We start from the raw sequence: 15,000 nt of genomic DNA on the forward strand, positions 1-15,000 counted from the left end.
AGTCACATATTACATGAAGTAGTGTTAGTATCATCTTTGACTAAAATACTATACATGCAACAATATGGAAGAACATGAAATCTTTTTCTTACAACTCTGTGTTTACTTTTGCTCCCACTTGGATGATCAACTTCTCGGGTAAAGCCTGAGCTAATCCACTGGCTACACTGTGGAGAACTTTTAAAATATTTTCCTTTCTTTAAGTGGTACAAAAACAAAAAAAACCCAGCAAGATAACTAAGTATTTACTGATAAGAGTTTTGTTATATCACACCTACCATATAACACAGAGAGACCATATAGTACATGCTGATGTGCTGTGGTTTGAATGTGATGGTACTGATCCACACAGTTAAAATTTAGGCAACCTGCACAAGAATGATAAAATATGCCTCATGCCCCACACCCTCACCCCATACCATTCACCCTCTTTTCAGCCCAAGAAATAAATAATTTGCATGTGAGCGTCCAATATATATTTGTCCAATGTTCACAATATTTTTCAAGTGCATGCAGCTTGGGCATGAAATGTAATGATGGCTGCTTGCACTTATGGAGGAAGATAAGCTTATCTTCCTCCATGAAGTTCACACTTTACTCAGAAAAAGAGGATTGTATTTTCTATCATACTTCCTATGATGTAAATCACATGAACACTCCACATATACAAAGAGAATAAGGAAAAAAATTGGGGCTGTGATCTTCTGTTCAACATAACATAAAGAATGTAAAAATTAAGCTCACTGCATCTATGGAAAGCTTAAGGTGGAGGAGGTATGGTATTGCGGGGCAAGCACACAAGAATTTTGCACATCAGCTAGCACTGGACACTATTTGCAATACCTGCTGAATCAGTTCCTCATTCACAGCATGTAAAAGTGGTTTGAGGAAGACTCATTATAAGATGGGCCCAATCCTGCTATGTTGGCACAAAAGAGTAGTTGAGTTTAGTTCAATAGATCCTATGATTTACTTGTGTGAGTTGCAGGGTTTCTGGGATCAAGTCCAATATTTGAAAAGTGTTACCTTAGGTGTGTGTCACTAGGCATGACCCTCTTCTGCCAAGTACAGATTTAGAAAAGTCACAAAGTGTTGGGAGATGCTGGCCCATCTATATACTAGCAACTATTTGAGGGAACATTATATAGCTATACAAATATAAAACTATATTTATGTGTATATATTTCCAAGTTGCACAAAGCAATAACAGAATATGAAATAGTACCTATTGCCCATAAGGTATTAGTGGTATTTTGCTATCTGGTTCTGAGTTACCACAACAAATAAGTAGTGATAAATACATGACCCAAGAACTTTTTGTGGCTAAGCCTAATTTTAAAGGGGAGGAAATTTAAAATATTTATATAAAAGACAATTTAGAAAAGAACATATCCAGTTAGTGTATCAGGTTATAACACATCATAAGAGACCACACCACATAAAAAGATGTTAGACAAGTGAATACTACCTCATCTCAACCTATTTGAAAGAGGGTTTGTTTATAGATTCTCTCCTGTTTGTTTTACATTTTCCATGTAAGAAAAAAATCCAATAACTCACAAAAAGATGTAGGTCAAATGTTCTCATCTCAAATCTTCCTTGATGAATAGTGATTTAAGAAGACTACATAAGAAGTGTGTTATTCTCCTTCTGCTCACAGATATAAGTGTTTCAGAAACAGCCGATTTTTTAAAAAAATATACAATGCTACTAAAATTGGAATAGAAAATGTTTTATAGATTAACAAACATTATAATGAATTTGCACAAACTTAACTGACTGTATACATAGCATAATGAAATGCTCTACATCCTTTCAAAGAAAAATTAGGTATTCTAGCACATAGCTTTAGAAAAGCATTGTTCGTAAAAACCTGCATTTTTTCGCAGCTACCATGTAATTTGTGAGATGCATTTTTAAATGATCTGCAACTGCAGCAGGCTTCATCAGTCAGATGATACAGATAGATAATTCACCAAACTGTCACATGATCTTCCATCAGTCTAAAAGATGTGAATATATTGCCACAAGCTTTGGGAATAATGGGTGCACCTGTTTACAGTGTCACCTCTGTTTGCTAATTGTCTCCTTGAGCTACATTTTACTTCTAATGCATTTACTTTTGACAGGCAGTGTCTATTTAGAAATCACATTACTTCAAGTGCAATTGTTCTTTTGTCTATCAAGTAAATGAAGTGTTGTTATACAGATTTCAGGTTCTGATTAGTGAAGTATCAGTGCACCACAAAGGTCAATCAGTTATTTACCTGAAATAACAGAAGTATGACAGGCCTCTAGTTCATGATATAGCCAGCGTTAACAGTATACATTCTAATATATACACACATACATCCTGTTTGAATGTATGTTTACTTATATTATATACATTTATTAAGGGTCATAAAACACTAATTTCTGTGTCGATACCATACAAGGGAAAAGAATTTAAATATTCATGTGGAAAATTGAAATATTAAGAAAACCCAAATATTTTCTCAAGTTATTTAAACTTAAGACAGAAGAAAATATTTAAAACTTGAGACCCAATTGTATAAACACTTATGTATATGAGCACCTTGATTCACACATGTAAGTATTTATATAAAGTGGACTTAATTTTGTATACATTTTTCTTTACTTCTTCTTATAAAATAGCTAGACAACATTAAGTTTAAGGTTGCTTATATGGACTAAAATTAGTATAAGCTACTTCTGGACCAAACAGTACCAAAGAAGATTTTTATTAACAGATATATCTTCAGTTGGATTGTGTACATGAATATGAATATAATGGTAGCAACGCTTAGTAAAATAATGCATATGTATACCTATGCACACAATATATCCATACACAGTATTATACATAGACTATTGAGAACTAAGATTAGAATATTTATCACATAGCCACTTTACTGCATATATATTGATCCCGCCCGGAACTGCTAGAGAAACTGCACTATAACGTCTCACTATTGAGGTGGAAAACAGCATTTCTTAAGTTGCTTGCCAAAGCCTGATTATTCTTCGTACAACTCTGTCAAAGTTGCATATAGAATCATAGAACTGGAAGGGTCCTCAAGAGGTCATTGAGTCCAGTCCCTGCCCTCACGGCAGGACCAAGAACTGTCTAGATCAGGGGTTCCCAAACTTTTTGACACGGGGACCAGTAAATCCATTCATGAGCTTTTGGAGGACTGGTAACATTCATTCGCATATTTGCATATTCATTAAGCAAATTATGAATATTCAGATAAGTTGTTTCTGGTCCTCCCAAAGCCTCCAGTGCCAGCGTTAGCAAAGCTTTTGATACAGTCACCCACAATATTCTTGCCAGCAAGTTAAGGGAATATGGATTGGATAAATGGACTGAAAGCTGGCTAGATCAGAGTTTCCCAAACTTTTTACTTTAGTTGGAACCCATTTTTTTTTCAGTACTGTTTTTTGCAGCCCAAAAATATAAACGTATATAAAAAAAGAATTAAAAATGAATAAATTGTCAGTGTTTCACCTGGCTGCATCCTCCGCCCAGCCTGGGCCAGGGCTTGGGGGACCTTGCGCCACATGGGCACTCCAGGAGGCGGGAGCAGGAGCAGATTGAGGGTAGGATATCTGGCTAGGAGGGAGGGTGCAAGGAGGGGTAGGGTTGCCAGGTGTCTGGTTTTGTACCGGACAGACCGGTATTTCAGGGTTTTGTCCGGAAAACAAATTGAGAAATTACCAGACATATAAAATGCCTGCTATTTTCTAATTAGGTAAGTTTTATTATAATTAGGTGTATCAGTCCTTAGCTGCGAACTGCCTGGCTGGTAGATGTTCTCACACCGCCACAGTTTGGGAAATGCTGGTCTAGATAATCTCTGACAAGTGTCTGTCTAATCTGCTCTTAAATAATCTCACGATGGAGATTCCAACCCCACCTAAGCAATTTATTCAAGGGTTTAACCACCCTGACAGTTAGGAAGTTTTTCCTAATGTCCAACCTAAACCTCCCTTCCTATAAAAGAAGCCCATTGCTTCTTGTCCCATCCTCAGAAGCCAAGGAGAACAATTTTTCTCCCTCCTCCTTGTGACACCCTTTTAGATACTTGAAATCTGCTATCATGTCCCCTCTGTCTTCTCTTTTCTAAACTAAACAAGCCCAATTCTTTCAGTCTTCCTGATATATGATTAAAGAAAACATGACCTAACTCTTTTTTCTTTACCACTCACATAATAGAGAATCATGTGATTGGAATAGTAGTCTCTCATATTAAAGGCTAGGTCAATAACTAAAATTCAGCCATCCTCATGTAAGTTCTATACACACATTGGTTTCTGCACAAGTAACCTCTGGTGGTTACACGGGGATTCCAGCCACCGCTGCTATTTCACCAGTTTGCCAAAAGAAACAGATACAAAAAGCCATGCTTGCCTTAAGTCACATTTTAAATTGGCTCCCACGAGCATTCCTCTACCTTGTTCACTAAAGCACTGTGTATGTTTTCTCAGTATTTAGCATATGCTGTGTAACCTGAGCAGGACTTGTACTGTTTCAGTAGTTGTTTTTCTAAAGTATGTTCCCATCAGGAATATAACTGCATGCAGAATAATACGTTAGAATTGTTCATAAAGATATTTAAAATTTTTGCTGGCAGTTATAAACAAATGTGTATAAAGTAAACAGAAAAAAACGTAACCTTTCCTGTAAATGCAACCTGATAACTTCAAAGCCTCCTGAGTATATCTACGCCAAGATTTGAAGTAAGATAAGAACAATATATGTGGCTACTAGACAAGAGGAATTTTCTATTTATCTATGCAAAGGTAGGTTAAATATAATAATTCATAACTGTTTTCATACACTTATATTTTAAGGGTAAAGCTGCTAAAAAAAATCAAGTCTGAAACTTCCAAAGCATGTTCCTCATCTTCCTACTTTTAAAATCACAATTCAAAACTGTCATTAACCTTGATGGAAGCAGAACGAAGCCCAACCTTTCTAAGTTAGGGTTAGAGCAAGGTACATGGCTTTCTCACAAACCAAACTGATCTCATTGGAAAATGTAGCTGTCCATATAAATCTAGGCAGGTGGCAGAGTGAACACCCACATGGAAAGCATATAGATGTTTTAAACTAATCTAAGTTCCCCCTACTTCAAGCATTGCTATTGTGGCTTAGGCTCTTTAGACAACTACTGATGTTTAGCAAATTACTTCACATCCAGTAAATTGGATGTTCTGTAGCAAAAATTAACTGTGAAGGACCTAATCCTGAAGACATTCATGAACATGATCATTCCTTTTGCATGCAAATGGTCTCCTTCAGATCAATGGGATTTCCTGAATGGAGAAGGACTTGTTAAAGAACTAAACTCCAACAGAATCATGTCCCTAATAAAGTAGCTGTGTTAACATGAAGCTCATTCAGTAGAAACTTTGCACTACCATTACTATGTGATTAGCTACCGCATTGTTCCTGAGATATAATTGGCTGGATTCAGATCAGGTGTAAGCAGATGCAGTTCCACTGACTTCACTGGAGTTTGACCTGTTTGCAATAGGTCTAAGTATTGCCTAGTGTGTTTTATCAGGTAACAATGCAATTAACATCACCACCTTATAGTTTGCAGGTACAGCAGTAAGATACTACCAGAAGCACCAGATACTACTTGGCACCAAAAGAAGAAATCTGAGCACTTAACATGTTATGGCTATTCCTGGTTCTGTGGCTGGATTATGGCTTTGTGCAACAGGAAATGGGTGCAGCAGGACCATGATGCAGAAGAAGAACTCTGGCCAACTATACCATAATTCTCTCTGGGGCTCCCAGGAAATGCATTGCAAAGACAGATCTCCAGAAATAATTTCAAGTGCCTTATGTTCAAAGATGCTGAGTATTCACAGCTCCCCTTGTCTCTAAATCAGTGTGCACTCCTGCTTTCCCAAATACATGGCCAGCCATTACAGCAGATTTGGCAATACTAGCCACAAGTAGGTAATGTGCTGTCCAGCCCCATGAATGTCAGAATTAGATACAGGTGGCTACTTATGTCCTTCACCCCCTGCCCCCATCTTCCCTCTCTAAACACTATCTATTCTTGTGCAAGGGCTAACTAGTCTGATTCTATTGCTTTTCAGGACGTTAACTTCTAGACCATAATATAAAATCAGATATTAATTATGTTTTAAACATATAATATTTTAATAATCTGAAAAATTTTCTAGGAGCTTCCAATAAAATATATAAGTAGGGATAAATGTTAGGACATCATTCTCTCCAGGCAGAACTATCCCTAACTTGAGAATGGATCCATCCTCACTCCAAGGCCAGCAGTAAAGACACCATGACTGTGTATCTCAGTAAGTTGTAAAACAATGATTGGGACTCTGTGGCAACTTTCAGCTTTCCCTTGCAGAGTGGCCATAGGGCATGGAGGAGATGCGTAAGCCAATAGCGTGAATAGCAAAGACGACAAATGGAAATGTAGTGGCAATTTTAAAAAGCTGCTGTGTACATTGGTTTTGTTCCTAGTTAGTTTGTGAAATCACAAATGGTGAAATATGCACTGTACACTTAAAACCATGAAACATACTTGGCCACATTTTTGTTACATTCGCTCTTGTGTTTCCCAAACTTAGAATGATTTTTCATCCCCTTCCCTGAAAACCCCTTCTTTTTCATTTATTTTTACATCAAACATATCTAATGTTGTGATAAAATGAGGAAAAATAAAAGATTATTATAAAACACGACATTTATGGCTAGAGTCTTTGGAACATTCATACTGTTACATACATTTTCTCTAAGTATTCAGGAATGTATTGGTATTTTGAAATTATGTATCTCTAATAACACAAAAGTACTTAAGGACAGAAATAGACAGTAATGGAAAATGCAGTCAACTGTTGACAACATATAGAATTTCAGAAAATAATTTACGGAGAACAGCACAGCAGATGAGTCAAAATTTTCTCAAAAATATTTCTTGCCTCCGATAGTCCAATGTAATTCATTTTCTATCTCTGTTCATTAATCATTGTTAAAATTAGTGATCCATTTCTTCCACTCTGCCATCTGCACTCAGCTTCGTAACAAACATGACACCTTCCTGCATAATAAAACCTGACAACTACGAGGATGCATTTCCAAATAGCTTTCTGCATATTTGCACCTCTATAACTGATTCCGTTGTCAGACAAAAGTGGATTATTTAACCAGAGTTCTTTCTTTATCAATTCAATACACAGACGGGTATGTGCACACACACATATTTGTGTGTGTGTGTGTGTGTGTGTGTGTGTGTGTGTAAAATGATCAAGTAAAATCAACTAATTTAAATTAAATGATATTACAGAGAACATACTTTAGATCTGAATTATGGAGGAAGGTATCAATGATCTTATATATTTACGTTTACCCTTCAGTTATAAACGTAAGGAAAAAATATTTGGTTTCATCTTGCAAAGTTTGCACACACATGCAAAAATTATCCTGACCCTTCAATTTCATCAAAAAAATCATTTCATCTCTAGGGCTATGTCTACACCACGGGGCTTTATCGGAAAAAGGTACACAAATTGCACTATGCAATTTGCGTTCCTTTTTCCAATAGTTTTTTCAGAAGATGCTTTTCTGAAATTTGACCCATCTACAATGGGCCACATTTAAGAAAAAAAAACCTCTTTTGAAAGAGCCCTAATTCCTCGTGGGAGGAGGAAGACAGGGCTTCTGAAAGAGCACGTCTGCTCTTCCAAAAAGAAAGTGGAAGAGCAGACGCATTCCCTGGATGTGGCTGAGCTTTTCTGGAATTCTAGACATATCCTAGAGCTGTTTTATTTTCTAACCTTTGATCACTGACAATTTCAAATACATATTTTTAAGATGAAATCTACAAGCAATGAGAAGATATAAATAAACACACAAATAAATAATTAGAACTCAATATGTCATTTTCATACAGTTAGGGCCAGTCTGCTAATATCTTGGGAACTATCAGCACACAAAAGAGATCCTGGTTCAGATCTTGGTCTCTTTCAGTCCCTCCATAAACAAAGATTGGAAAGACTTGACAGCAGTGATTTTCACAGGTACTGAGCACATGTAATGTCTACAGGAGGAACTGAATTTTGGACCTCTGGAATACAGTGCATTAGCCTCTACAGCTTGAGCTAAAACTCATTCTTTCTCTCTTTAAGTGGTCTCAGTGGCACTGCTCACCACAACCACTAGGTGTGTGGGTTAAACACACACAGCTCCCATCAATGCTAAAAGAAGCACCTCAGAAAATTAGGCCACTAGCTGGAGTTCCTAATATTAAGCCAGAGACAACTTCAACAGAAGTCCATAAGAATGTTTCTATTGATCAATAAGACCCAGAGTGAACCATTTTGTTCCACAGAAACTTCTGTGGCAAATTAATGATCAGAGCTAATGGGCCACCTCTACTGGAAGACAGTAGCCATGATTGACCTCAAAGTGGAAGTGGGAGACACAAAAGCAGGGATCATACTGGAATCTCTCAGGATCTAAATATGATCATAAAGAAGCCATTGATCTTAACAAAAAATCATGAATGCTCCCCATACACTAAATTGTAACTTGGAAAACAACAGTCAGAGTTAAACCTTCCTCATCTTTAACTTGACACTTTGGCTTTGTCTACACTGGCATCCCTTCCAGAAAAAGGATGCTAATGTAGCACTTTGGAATAGGCAAATCCGCGGGGGATTTAAATATCCCCCGCAGTATTTGCATTAACATGGCTGCCGCTTTTTTCCGGCTTGGAGATAAGCCGGAGAAAAGCGCCAGTCTAGACGTGATTCTCTGGAAAATAAAGCCTTTTCTGGAGGATCTCTTATTCCTACTTTCAAGTAGGAATAAGAAATCCTCCAGAAAAGGCTTTATTTTCCGGAGAATAATGTCTAGACTGGCACTTTTCTCCGGCTTTTCCCCAAGCTGGAAAAAAGCGGCAGCCATGTTAATGCAAATGCCGCGGGGGATATTTAAATCGCCCGCGGATTTGCCTATTCCAAAGTGCTACATTAGCATCCCTTTTCCGGAAAGGGGTGCCAATGTAGACACAGCCTTTGTGTCAATGATAGATTCAGCAGGTGTCTTGTAACAGTGAGCGGAGTTACAAAATCCTGAGTCATCTTACCCTATTGAGTGATATCTCAACTCACCAGAATGAGATAACGACACTGTGGAAACTATAGAATCTTTCTTTTTGTCAGTTTCCTATCTTCTATGTTTTCAGGGATGGCCTCCAAAATGTGCACATCAGCACATGCCCGCAGTTATGTGTGTAAGCTACGGAACTGCTGGCCCAGTGCATATCCATATACACGCCCTTGTTCACAAATCGGTGCCTACATACATTTTATTACTCAAGTTTCAGAGGACAGATGAACATCTAGGAGAAACATCAGGGGAGGCAGTATGGTCTATTGTTATAGTACCTGACTTTGACTTGTCTTCTGTGGCCAGCTCTGCCAGGTGACCTTGGGCAAATCACTTCACCTCTATGTGCCACAGTTTCACATCTGCAAAATGGAGATAGCAATACTTGCCTCCTCTGAGATCTGCAGATGAAAAGCATTATTATTTGGCTCTTTATGTTTTTATTTAAAACAAGCTTTATATAAAATCTATTGATGATAGTATTGTATCATGTAAAAAAAATAAATGACTGGATTTGAAAAATAAAATCTCTTTTGACACCTTTAAATCTTAGTCTCAATTTAGCCATCACCATCTTCCTCTTTCAGATGCATATGTAACAAAAATCCTCAATAGATGAAATTCCATTGCATCATCTTAGGGGGCAATGAAACTTATGAATTTATTCTACTGTGTTATCAATATCCACCTTGTAACAGATAAAAATGTGATAAAAGGGACTTAAAGCTCAGGCCCAACAGGTCAAATTAAAATTTAAATAACTCATCCAATCTTAAAAATGAGAAGCAGCAATCTAATCTCAGAACAAAGGACCCAATTCTGCCTTCAAATATGTGAGTGCCACTTCCACTGATTTGGAAGTGGGAATTCTATATGCATATGAAGACAAAATTGGGCCCTGAGTGTCTGCAAAAATAGATTTGCAAAATTAAGCAATTGTTCCATTAGAGCAAGTCAGAGAAAATATACAAATCTACCCAAAAATATTTTTGATATAACAGTATCTAATATCACAACCAAGGACTTTCGGAAAAAAACTGCATTTGAGATGAAAGTATCTATGCAAAGCTCAAATCAGATAAGAATTAAACAGCTGAAGTATAAACTTTGGAAAAATCAGGATTTATAATAGATCTAGCAATTAATTGCTAGTGCTAGCAGGGCCATACAGATATTTTAAAACATTTCAGATTAGAATCTTACTATCTACACAGTGGAATTTTAACCTAAGGGTGTTGTTTAAACATTTCTTTATGATTTTGTTTTTTTAATATTTAATCTTAATTTGCCATGCAGTATCTGGAAATTGAGTGTGTAACCTATTTATTCATTCAACATATTCTTAAAGCTTTCAATAAATATTTGAGAGCAACTTGCAACAATCCTTTTTAATCTTTACCCTGAACAAATAAACAAACAAACAAAAAGAAATAGGCATAGTCTCTATAGTGGGATCGTTTGCCTTCTAGATTTCTTTTTTCTTCATGTGTCTGCATACTGACACATTCAATTTCAGGTTATCAGCACATCTGAATTACAGAATACTGATGGGGATAGAGGGCAGGCCTCTCTGGACTGATTAGCATCATTTAAGAAAGCATTCACTTGCTTGCTTCATTGGCTGCAGGGATTCCATGATGGGTGGCCTTTTAGCATTAGAAGTCAATATGGAGCAGTCTCATTTAAATTAAATATGGACAAAAGATTTGATTGTGGTTATTCATAGATAACCTTTTAATTTTAAAGCTAGACAGTTTGGGATTTCTTAAATTTTATAACTTTAATATTCTTTGTTTTCCTTTCTTTTAACTCACCTCTTGCACAAATATTGTGTATTATTTATGTTGAGCAAAACTTAAAATCAAAGCTTATTTCCAAAGAAATGTCTGGATCAAAATTCAGGAAAACCTTTTAACCTAGTAAGCATTTGACTATAATGGAAGCATAGTTCCTGATTCTAATCTATAAATGTATGTAAATCCACATTGAAAAAAACCACATTTGTATATATGAGACATAGACTTCCATCAGAATGAGTCACAGATGTGACCAAGTATTTCATTCATAATTTATGGTTCATCATATTGTAACCTTTGTTGGGAAAACCCAAACCACTGGAATGCTTGAAAGTTTTAAAGTACAACAACAGAACTTTGATCTCAGAGAAATAAATATTCACCTCCGCTGAGATATACTTATTACATAAGCCTAAACATGAATAGATAATGATACAGCTCTCACTAACTGAAGGATTTACATATGTTTACAATATACACTGGCCACTGGAATCATGGAAATAATGGATAGGAGAATTTTTGACTTTCAAGTGGAAATGACCTTTACTTTGAGGGCTGGCTGCTATGATATGGGATAAGCTCAGCCAATCAGGGACACAAAATAAATACTGTGCTACTTCCAACACATGACTTGTCCCATGAGACTCACCCCAACAGACTAAACTTGAACTTAAAATACATCACTAACAACGGTCCAAATAAATTCAAAGTTATCCAGATGAAGGGGGAAATACTGCAGTTCCCTCTATGGTTAGTTCACAGACATGAACAAAATTCCAGCAAACCATTTTTGCCCTGCAGACTCTCTTCAAATTCAAATCAAGATTGATTTAAAGTACTTTAATGGGACAAATCAAACAGCATAATTTTCACAAAGAACATCTGAAATAGGTGGCATACTCTACCTTCACATGTATGCATCTTCTAGTTACTTCACCAGTTGTCATATAGGGGAACATCCATTCTATTCACAGAATTACTCCTATCTTCCTACGTTCTCACAACTCTTTGCTCATGCAAGTCTCTACACAATACTAAATGTGAGATAGTGGAAGGAGTCCAGAACAGGTCCAGAAGGCTTACTGGGGTTATACATACTATCAATTGGTCATTTAGCAGTTTACAGACTTGCCAATTACAGTAAAACTCCAATAGTCTGGCATCCAATTGTACAGCACTCCTGATAGTCCGGCATCAAAATGGCAAGATCCTAGTGAGTGAGCTTCAGCAAAAAACAAGTCACAAGGCAATGGCAGCAGCTGAACTGAGCGAAAAGGGTAAAAAAGGTTAAAAAAACCTAAAACATTACAGTATACTGTATACAGTATTTACAATAAAAAGGGTTAAAACACTTTATATACAGCATATACTGTATACAGTGTGTGTGTGTGTGTGTGTGTGTGTGTGTGTGTGTGTGTGTGTGTGTATATATATATATATATATATATAATATATATATAACCAGCTTATAGTACCTCCTGATAGTCCGGCATATCCGATAATCTGGCACCACCTAGGTCCCAAAGGTTCCAGATTATCGAAAGTCTACTGCATATGGGAATTCAAATTTTAGGTTTTCGCTTCCAGTCATTATATGACATCTTCACACCCTTCTGCTTCATTACACCAATCACATGCTCAACATCTATTTTGTCCACTTTTAAATGGAGTCAATCAAAACAGAGAAGCAAAGTGCTCAGGAGTATTTCACTGTAACTGAAACATGCCTAAAAAAGCCCTTCACAAATGTTTCCAGAATGCTTCATACTGCAGCCCCTGTACAGTTCCTAAATGACACCCTCCCCTCCATGTCAGAAATTAGGAATTGTGAGGGCTATTGAGCACTGAATTTGCAACAGCGCTTAGGCATAAAGTTATTTAGCACAGATGTTTTTGTAACTGTGATCCACTGGAAAAACAAGGAGTGTTCAATGGCCCTCACTCTCCCACCTGCATAGTGGTGGTCTAGAGCAAGTAAGCTGAGTATAATATATAACAAGTAGGCATAGTGGCTGGATCAGATGTGTATAAGCTTTTCTCTAACAGTGTTATTCTGCTTTGTTTATGAAGGGATGTTGGGAGGGGAGTAGCATTTATAAAAAGACCCACATATTAAAAAGGGGTGAAATAGATTTTACATGGCTGGCTTTGAACCTGGGAATCTCCCACAGTGCAACTAATTGCATTGCCAACAAGACACAGGAGTACACCCACAAGCAGCATAAAATGTAACTGCGAGGGGTGTGATGATGGGTCTTTATAAATAATAGATGCATCCCAAGGTGCACTTGTGACTCTGCTGTAAATGTAGGTATTTTCCATTAGGCAGATGAGCATCAACATACATCTAAAGCGCAACAGCAATCATAGGGGGAAAGGAGTTGCTTCTAGAGCAAGAGACACATGCAGCTTAAATAAAAAAGTGATGAGCATTGCATGAACATAGACTAGTGAACTCATCATCAGGTTAATGATGTCTCTCTTGTTCACACATATGGCCTTAGTTGCTCTCAGAGAAACATCCCCCAAGTTCAACTTTCAACACAAATGTGAACAACAGAGCATTCTTGGGGAAGCCCAGTCCTTTCCCTCTCCCTTTGCTGCTGTGGAATGGGGAAACAGAATGGCAGGCCTCTCCCCTGAAGGGTTTTACAATCGGGACAGTGTGCTTCTTCCTCCAATGCTATTCATGCAAGATGAAGCAAGTGAAACATTTGTCAGTCTTCCTGAAAACCTTAGAAAAGCAGGCTAAAGGCAAATACCCAGTCTCAGCTAAGAACAAGTAAAGACAAATGGACTGATCTTAATATGAAATTGTCTTATCTTCATGCACATTATCATGAAAGTCTGGGGTTCTCCACCACCCCCAACTTCCAACAATCCTCCAGGGAGTGTGAATGCACAAGAATCAAATACCATCCTCCGGGCACACTAAATCCTTACAAAGAATGCACATGGCAGGTTTTCTCCCAACTGAAGTTGGCGCATAGAGAAGCAATAATGGATCATTCCAGTGATGTCATTCAAGAAGTATCTTCTTCATTATTAGTTTAATTTTTTTAATGTAAAAACTCATAGGTGCTTAATGGTATATAGATATCAGTGATGTCATATTCTGTCTTTAAGTGACACAAAACCACTCATCTTTGCCTCATAGCTCTTTTTCACCTCACTCTAAACAATGCATATTCTGACTCCAAAAAACCCATAAACTGATATGGCCATACGCTGTACAATGGGCTTGCAAAGATAAACATTCACACTTGGATTATTGTTTTTGCAAGACATTAATCTATAATATGGACTCAGTTCTTGTGCCAAGTTGTCATAATTTCAAAATTGGCTACAACAACCACACAGTAACTTTTTACAACATTTTTATAAGCAAACCTCACACTGACATTGCAACTGTTCATGACCATAAACTTCACCCATGCTGCTTTGTACTGTGATCCAGTCAGAGCTAACAAACTAAGCAGGGTGCAGCCAGTGCTTCATCAGGAAATCAGGAAGGTACACCTCAGTTGCCCTTGATTTCTCCATTCTCTCCTACTTCTCCTCCTACCTACATGGTGGTTCCTGCAAGCATCTCTTACAATTTGATCTCCCTCCCTCTTGCATGTTCTGCAGTATTCCCTGAGATGATCTTTCTACCACTAAGACCTTCCTTCTAATCCCGTGACTCTGTCTTCTTAGATCTCTTCTCATGGATTTCTTGACAGCAATTTAATTTAAATAGTTAAAACTAAGCTCCTTGTCTTTCCTTCCAATTCTTCACCTTACTCCACTTTCACTGACACTGCTGACAATACCACTTTCCTCCCTGTCATTCCAGACCATACTCCGGGCATCATCTTTGACTCCTCCTCTTAAATGAGCCACACATTTAAATCATATCTCTATCTTCCCACTTCTTCCTGAACAATGAACCAACCTTTTCTAGCTACACAGCCACTACTACTCCTGTCTAGGCCCTCCTCAACTTCCATCTCAATTACTATTGTCACTTGCCTAGGGGTCTTCTGGATATCCAGTCCCTCTGAG

At 37.4% G+C, this 15,000-nt stretch overlaps 1 protein-coding gene across 19 annotated transcripts in view; it reads right to left on the reverse strand.

Annotated features, from left to right (window-relative positions):
• The window catches only part of ZNF536 (zinc finger protein 536), a 463,664-nt gene that overhangs the window by 414,774 nt on the left and 33,890 nt on the right, over window positions 1-15,000 (reverse strand). The window contains exon 3 of one of the 19 annotated variants that reach the window (XM_075940160.1): window positions 9,439-9,561. The exons of the other annotated variants lie outside the window; for them this stretch is intronic. The gene's annotated coding sequence lies outside the window, so the exon portion shown is untranslated. The remainder of the gene's footprint in view (window positions 1-9,438; window positions 9,562-15,000) is intronic. 19 annotated transcript variants of the gene reach the window in all.

Source organism: Pelodiscus sinensis, chromosome 12 (assembly GCF_049634645.1).
Source record: "Pelodiscus sinensis isolate JC-2024 chromosome 12, ASM4963464v1, whole genome shotgun sequence".
Classification (NCBI taxonomy): domain Eukaryota; kingdom Metazoa; phylum Chordata; order Testudines; family Trionychidae; genus Pelodiscus; species Pelodiscus sinensis.